General features: G+C 53.6%; 1 pseudogene; it reads right to left on the bottom strand.

Annotated features, from left to right (window-relative positions):
* Nucleotides 1-5,356: 5,356 nt before the first annotated feature.
* Nucleotides 5,357-7,977, bottom strand: LOC123093695 (cyclin-dependent kinase inhibitor 5-like; annotated as a pseudogene).
* Nucleotides 7,978-8,399: the final 422 nt, after the last annotated feature.

Here is an 8,399-nt window from a genome sequence, read left to right as displayed (position 1 = left end):
CAACCTCATATCCAACGCCCAAAGTGCTTTCATAAAGAAGAGAAGCATTCATGACAACTTCATGTACGTTAGAAACCTTGCACGCCGCCTCCACAAGAATAAGACCCCTTCACTCCTTTTCAAACTGGACATCCGAAAAGCTTTTGACTCGGTCCGCTGGGAATATGTCCTCGATATTCTTCAGCGACGCGGCTTCCCTAGCAGATTTCGTGACTGGATTGCTGCCCTTCTTAGCACCTCATCATCACGGGTGCTCCTCAATGGGGTTCCCGGTCCTCCGATTAGCCACGGGAAGGGCCTTCGGCAAGGAGACTCGATGTCACCGCTTCTTTTTGTTATTGCGATTGACCCGCTACAGCAACTGCTCAACTCAGCCACGCGGATTGGGCTTCTGCACAAGATTAGAGGGCGTGGCACCATTTTCCGAACATCACTCTATGCTGACGACGCGGCTGTCTTTGTGGCACCAATTCGGGAGGATATTAAAAACCTGACCAACATCCTGGAGGGGTTTGGTGAGGTCACAGGGATGCACACAAACTTTCAAAAGAGCTCCGTGGTGCCTATCCGGTGTCGGCACTTGGATTTGGACGCCATACTTGTGGACATGCCAGCCACTCGAGCTTCTTCCCCCATGAGATATCTCGGATTGCCGCTTTCTGTTTGGCAACTTAAGCGAGTGGACTATCAACACCTGGAGGACAAAATTGCGAACAAGCTTGTGCCTTGGGAGGGCATGCATATCACCTTCATTGGACGTGGGGCTCTTGTGAAGTCGGTCCTCACCTCCCAGGCCATCCACCACCTCACCCCACTCATTGTGCCACCATCCGTTCTCCAGAGCATCAATAAGATTGAGCGTGCTTACCTTTGGGCGGGCACGAAAAAGGTCTCCGGAGGGAAGTGCAAGGTTAATTGGGAAATGGTCTGTAGGCCTACTCACCTAGGAGGATTAGGTGTACTACATCTTGACAAATTTGCCAGAGCTCTCCGGTTGCGTTGGCCATGGTATGAGTGGCATGACCCAACGAAGATTTGGGTTGGTTCGGGAAACCCATGCGACAAAGAGGACATGGATCTTTTTTATGCTCTCACCACCATCACAGTTGGCAATGGGGAAAGGACGCCATTTTGGGACGCGTCGTGGCTCAGCGGCAAGAAGCCAATTGATGTTGCACCCCTCATATACAAGATCTCGAAGCGCAAAAGTTGGAAGGTTAGTAGGGCCTTGCACGATGATGCGTGGATCAAGGCCATCGACATGCATTGTGAGCTGACTTGGAATCATGTGACTCAATTCGTCGAACTGTGGTCTCTGCTCTCTCATATAAATATCTCCCAAGACGTCCATGACACCATCATTTGGAAGCTCTCCCCTAATGGGGAATACTCGGCCAAATCAGCATATAAGGCGCAATTCATGGGAGCTATCCTCACACCCATGAACAAGGTCATTTGGAAAGTCTGGGCACCCCCCAAGGTCAAATTCTTCGCATGGCTAGCCATCCAAAATAGAGTGTGGACGGCTGACCGCCTAGAGCGGCGCGGGTTGCAAAATTGTGGTCTCTGCCTGTTATGCAAGAGGGAGTTCGAGTCCGCCGCTCACCTTTTCTACAGATGTCGGTACACTATGCGGTTGTGGAGGCTGATTAGAGGTTGGTTGCAAATTGGCGATATCAACACCAACCAATGGGCGGCTCATCACTCTCTTGGTAGTTGGTGGACTCATATGGCCAAGCACAGCAAGGCGATGGCGACCCTCACCTTGCTCACCACCTGGACCATTTGGAATGAGAGAAATGCAAGGGTCTTCCAGAAGAAATCGGCGCCCCCCCCCCCCCCAAATCATCTTGCGAAACTTGAAGGAGGAAGCTAGGCTCTGGGTGCTAGCGGGGGCGAAACGCCTAAGTAATTTGATGCCGCGAGAGTAATGGCTTTGTATTCAGTGGGCCTCATGTGGCTCCGACTTAAACCTTGTCTCCTCCCTTAATTAATGAATGAGGCAAATCTTTTGCCTTTGCGTTCAAAAAAAAAGATCCAAACCCAAATTGTGCAATGAAGAACAAAAAAAGACAAATTCAGCATGAATAGTGTCAACAAAGACAAAACATGAATAGTGTAAAAAAACTACACTATTCACACACAGGTTTATCTTTTTTGTTTCTCAGTGTGTATACCGAGTTTGGATCTGATTTTTTTAGGGCCTGTAGACACATGTGTCGAGAACCTGCATGGTTCCTTTCGGATTTTTTTGGCACGTTTATATTTGAGTTTTTTGAATTGGTATCGTGGGAGCATATATATAAATGTTGGTATCACGTGGTATTCTCCCACTCACCTACTGCTTGATTGGTTCCTCTAGTGGTACCACCAATTGTTGGACTGAAGAAATTTACATGGGAGATGAGCAGCCGCCGTATCCTCCTGATGGATGCGCCGTGGTCATGTCACTGTCAGCAACAACTCGCCAGCAACCAATGCCTCTCTTTCAACCTATGAAGCACGCGACATCGATACGGAGATACGGATACAGGGATACGGCAATTTCTAAAAATAGCAATACGGACATACGGCGAGTGTATATATGAAGACAGTGAACTGAATGCCTGAGATGAGATCAAAATACTGGCCATTTGTTGCATCCATGCCTATTTCTCGATGACTGAATGATCATCACTTTACTCAATCCTCGCATCCTGAGTGACTGAATTATCATCAATTTACTCAGTAGTGGCCAACAGTCAGCATGCACGCACACATAAACAACAGCTAGCCACGCATGCATGGTGAAAACAAGCACACACAGCCAGCGCGCCCGCATCACGGCACCAGCAAGGCAGCAAGTGCGGGAGGACCGAAGGCCACCGGAGAAGAGCAGGGATTCGGCAAGGGAAGGAATTACCATGCTGGCGACGGGCGGTGGGCGCCGGCGCGGCAGAGGCGAGTCGAGTCCAGACGGCGGCCAGCGACTCCAGCTGCCGGCGGCGGCATCCAAATGGCGGTGAGCGAATCCAGGCGGCGGCAACCGTATCGGCATTCTTTTTCTTTATTTTTAAATCGAAAAACAGGATACTCCATGGATACGCGTATCGATGGCGTATCCGACATGTCGGCAACGTATTATACACGAACACGCCGTTTTTGGACGTATCAGTGCTACATACTCCCTTCGTCCGAAAATACTTGTCATCAAAATGAATAAAATGAGTGTATCTAGATATATTTTAGTTCTACATACATTTTTTTTCTCCATTTTGATGACAAGTATTTTCGGACGGAGGGACTAGCTTTCAACAGCCAGCGCAGTGTTACTAGTGCTGCTGGCTGATCAACGCATTAGTACTAAAGCATATCATGGCCATGCGGTGATCAGCAATAGCTTAAACAAACAAAGCCTGTGGCGCTCACTCACTGATTACTTAGCACTGACTGACAGACAGACTGATTGTCGATTATCCCGCGCACGTACGCACAGTGCACGTCCAAAAGGCCAGCGGGAGGGAGACGTCCCATCACCTGACCCGGATCGCATAAACAAACAGGTGGTGCTGTGGCTGTGCTCTGACGGATTCTCGGCATCTCTAGGACGGACAATGACTGACTGTTTCGGATAGCATCCTCACACAGCAAAAATGGCTGACCTGATGCATCCAAAACCTCAAATTTATAGTTAATAAAATTGTACTTTTCTAAAGTGGTTTAAACATTATGTTTTGAGCAAAATGAACGGGAATCCCTAAGAGCAACTTCAATGGGGCGACCCATTTCGCCCGCCGCCGTCCGTTTGAGTTGGCGCGGACAGAAAAGACGGCCCAACGCGACGATTCAAACGGACACGCGTTCGCTTTTCGTCCGCGGGCGACCCATTCCCGGCCCATTTTTGAGCCGGATTTGCACCTGCGCGGACGCGCGCACGCTCGCCCCTCTCCTCCCCTAGGCCCGCTGGTCTGTGTCACATCGCCCTCCCTAATCCAACAGCAACCCTCGCCCTCCTCCGTCAGCGACGCCGCCGCCTATTTTTTTGCCGGCGAGTGTGCCAGCTGTTGGGGCCTCCACATCCGCCCAACTACGCCGCCCACTCCCATGTCGCCCGCCGCCGCCGTCTTGCCGCCGGGAACCGACTGCTTCCCACCCCCACCACACAGCCGCCTCCGACCAAGAAGCCGCCTCGCCGCCCGGCCAGATCCTCACAGGCACGCTCGTCGAATGCCGGTAGGACAGCAGCTGGTCCTTGCGCGCTGCGACTCCCTTCGCCGGCCGAGTCCTTCGCCGAAGCCCGCAAGCTGTTCGACAGTTTGCCAAGGTACAAAATGAACTCCGCCGACGAGTTCTTTTTTCAGAATTTTCTTTGCGACTCCGACGATTCGTCCTCCGATGACGAGGAGGAGATATTGGCTGCCGTGTTGGTCCATCATCACCTCAACAGCCAGCGGTCATTGTTCCGTGGCTCCATTCCGGGCCACCTTCCGGCGTTGAATCGCAACCGAGAAAGCGGGCGGCCAATCCAAACGGACAAAAAGCGGACGAAATGGTCGCCCCATTGGAGTTGCTCTTAAAAAAACCAGTGGTTTCATCAGACGTGGCCCTAGATTTAAATAAAGAAATCGTGCGCGCTGCATTTCTGGACCGGCTCCCATTCAGGCAAAGCGGTGCATCCAGGCATAGTAATTAACACAGTTGTGCAGGCACAACGGATTGCTCCTGGATACTCTGTCTATCACTAGCGCCAACCTTCTTGGAAACGTGCGCGCCCTCCACTCAAAGTAGTAAATTCTAAAACTCAGCGCTCGTTGCAGAGAGGACTGCGAGCGATGTAGCGAGCGGGACAAAGATAAACGTCCATCGACAGTGCTGCTTTTTTCGATTAAACAAGCACTAGAACTAATAAAGCAGACGGTAAAAAAGGCCCAGGTGAAGTGAAAAGGACAGTCGACTGCTTCCATGGAGGTAAAAATGGAGCGGGTTGGAAAACCTCTCCCCGTGCACGGGTAGGCCAAAAGGAGCAACTTTGTTACCAGTTTACCTCGTGGGTAACAAGTGCATGCCTGCCTGCTGCCAAGAAAGAAAGAAAGGATGATTCGGCAAGACCATCATCCATGATGAGCGCCATCATGCCCATCTCCATCCATATCTACTCACCCCACACACACAAACAGTCCAAGCTTTGGCCTCCCATCAGTCTCACAGGTTCCACCATGACCATGACCATGACCATGACCAGCATCCACTCTCTCCACTCAGCTTACTGCAGAGCAAAGGGCACACAAGTGCATCCACAACAGTAACCTCACAGGTCCAATCACACACACACACAGTCACAGTCACAGCACTGCAGAGATTGAGAGTGAGAGAGAGGTGAAAATAAATCTAGCTCTGATTCATTCATTCATTCATCGACGGAGGACCGGGATACCGAGGATAACCGAGCTGCTAATCAAAGCTAAGCTGAAGCCTACGGGATGAGATGTTGTTACCTAACGACGGTTACAGTGAGGCTGGGGATCAGGCTGTTCCTTACACTGACACATGGCTGGGCTACTACTGAGTGACTGACGGCGGGCTAACTCTAAGTTTTTACAACAGGTGAATCAGAAAACCTAACGCTACTGCATTTGCATTTGCATTCCCTCCCGGCATGTTGCTTCTGCTGGTCATTCTGGTGTTACAGAGATCAATGGAGGAGCTCCTGGTGGTGGTGGTGGTGGTGTGAGGTATGAGGAAGCCCTAGCAGTCTAGCACCGTCCACTCGTACCGCCCCGGGAGCGGGCGCTCGCTCGCCGGGCAGAAGTTGTACCTGGTTATTTTTAGATCAGAGCAGTCCAGTGTCAGCAAGTTTCGCTTTGCCGTATGCATAGTTCAGGTGAAGAGGAGGAGGAGGAGGAGGCAGAGTTCTTCTTACTTGTCCCTGAAGCTCTGGTGCTGCTGCTGCTCCGCGGCGGCGAAGAACTCGTCCATCTCGAGCGAGCTCGGGACGTAGCGGCACACCGGCGTCTGCGCCCTGCGCCGGGAATGGTTGCGGGCTCCCGTCGCCGACCCCGGGGTGCTCATCGTCTCCGAGCTGTAGATCAGGCTGCACGGCGTCGTCTCCCTGGTGCCCCTGCAAGCAACCAACAGCACATGAGGTTCAGAAGCTGAAATGCACACGAGGTCTTGCAAATTACTACTGCAGATGCAAGCTTGGTTGGTGAGCTCGGGTGACAGCAAGCTACAGGAAGTCGAACACGACAGCTCATTCATTTTCTAGCATGCATGATCTTGTCCATTTCATTGCTTGCAAGTGCCCCACGCTAGACAATGTGAGGCGCACCTGATTATTGGTGCAGCGCAAGCACAAGCACGCTGAATGACTGGACGCTGACAAACAAGCAACAACTTGGCCTAACACGGCCAAGCAAGCGAGCTAAATGGGCGCGTGCGTTCAACATGCATACGCCGGGCAAAGGGACCACGGGATCAATCATGCGAACATACGTAGAACTAAATAAGCCGGAGAAAGATATATTTACTGAGGTCTTCCACGGCCTGACCAAAGTAAAATCTGTTCCGAACAAAAACGTGGTCCGGCGTCCATTCAAGGCCCGGTCAGGAAGCTAACAGGAGGCCAGCGAGCATTCAATGGCGGCGGTGGCGCTCTGGTACAAGTGCTGATGATGAGCTGCATGCCATTTTCGCCCACGGCGGTGGCGGCTGGCGGGCGGGCGGGCGAGAAACTGGGCCCTGAGTGCGACGGCGGTGGCGCCTTTGGGGGGTTGAAATTGCCCGGGAAAGAGCGGGAGAGGAAAGATTGGGGCCGAGCCAATGGAGGGCGGCTGTGGTGGGGAAGGGGAATGGAAAGGGGGCGGAGCCACGGCCGCGGCCACTGGAGGGGGAGGAGGCTCCACTGATTTCTGGAGGAGGCTCCACTAATCAAGTGCAGCGCCCACTTTGATTGGGGGTTGGGTTGATTGAGTGCGCCTTTGATTGTTTGGACGGGAAAAATGGTGGCTTTTTTGGAGGGGGGGAAATGGGGGCCTTTTTCGCCGGGTCAACACGGCGGGCAGGCGTTTCTTTCTTGGATTCTTTCGAGCGGACGCCAACGGCTAATGGTTGAGGAAATTCATTCAGGCTGAAAACGGAGAACCGATGATTCTTGCAAGAATCCCGGCACAATCAGCGGAAGATGTGGATGTTTGGGCGCTTCAATCCTGGGGAGAAAGAAAACCAGCGTCGGCGCTCGTCTGAGGAAACTCATAGGGAGGGGATTCTTGAGGTTGCCGGCGCTTCAGAGTTGAGATTTGAGACCACGCGGCGGCGCTAATGGAGCGCGATAAAGCATAAATCCCAATCGTATTGGTATCACCCGGGCGCGACAAGGGATTGCTGGCTGAACCGGAGAGGGGGGATTGGGGGAAGAAAGAAAGAAAGAAAGAACTGGTGCTCTGTTGTTACCTGTCGGTGGCGTCCCAGTCCAGCACGTTGTCGCCGAAGGAGACCTCGAGGTCGGCCTCGAACCCCTCGGCGGCGAACGACGGCGCCTGCTCCATCCTCCTCCCGCCAGCGGCGGCGGCCCTCCTCGCGGCCGCTGCGGCGCGTCCTCCTTCTCCCTGGCCCCCGGCGGCGGCTGCTTCTCGAGCCGCCTGCTCCTGAGCTCGAGGTAGTCGCCAGCCCCGGGGTCGCCGTCCTCCTGCCCCTTGCGCTGCGGCGAGGGGGACGGGGAGGGGGCGCGCTGCTGCTGCGCGGCGAGGGTGCGGGAGCGGGTGCGGACGCCGAGCAGCGCGCCGGCGACCTCCATGACGGCCACCTCCCCCGAGGCCTTGCTCTTGCGCATGTACTTCCCCATGGCGCCGGCCCCGGCCTCTCCTCTGCTTCCTCTGCTTCCGGTGGGCAGCTGGCTGGGAGGGGAATCGCGGGAATAATGGGGAGCGGGAAAAAGGGCGCGAGGGGGCGGGGGATTTGGCGGGCTCGGGCGCGCGACGCCGCCGCTGTATTTAGAGAGAGGGAGAGAAAATCGGGGAGGACCCGCGCGCGGCTTAGGTAAGAGAGAGAAAGAGGTTTGGATTCTCTTCTCTCGGAGGGTGGTGGCGTCGCCGCGTGGGGGCGCGCGTTTGGTGGTTTCCGAGGGCGGGCCACATGGACATGGCACCGGAGGTGGAGATGGGTGGGGTATGCCGTTGCAATTGCAAATTTGCAATGGTGGGGTTTGGGGGGTGCCATATCCTCCAGTATAAATGGGAGGGGAGAGGATGCTCATTGGATGGATGTTTAGGGAATAGGGGGTGATGCCACTATTGTGGGTAAAAGGATATTCCCCTCACATACAAGGGCAAAAAAAAGGATAGAGTAGGGCGTTTTGATGCCCAGGCTCATCTGCACCCGGTTAGAAAAAATTCGTAACAAATTCAAAACAAATTCCAAAAATT

The sequence above is a fragment of the Triticum aestivum genome, chromosome 4B, assembly GCF_018294505.1.
Source record: "Triticum aestivum cultivar Chinese Spring chromosome 4B, IWGSC CS RefSeq v2.1, whole genome shotgun sequence".
In the NCBI taxonomy this organism is placed as follows: Eukaryota; Viridiplantae; Streptophyta; class Magnoliopsida; order Poales; family Poaceae; genus Triticum; species Triticum aestivum.
This window is presented reverse-complemented; position numbering and strand designations above follow the sequence as displayed.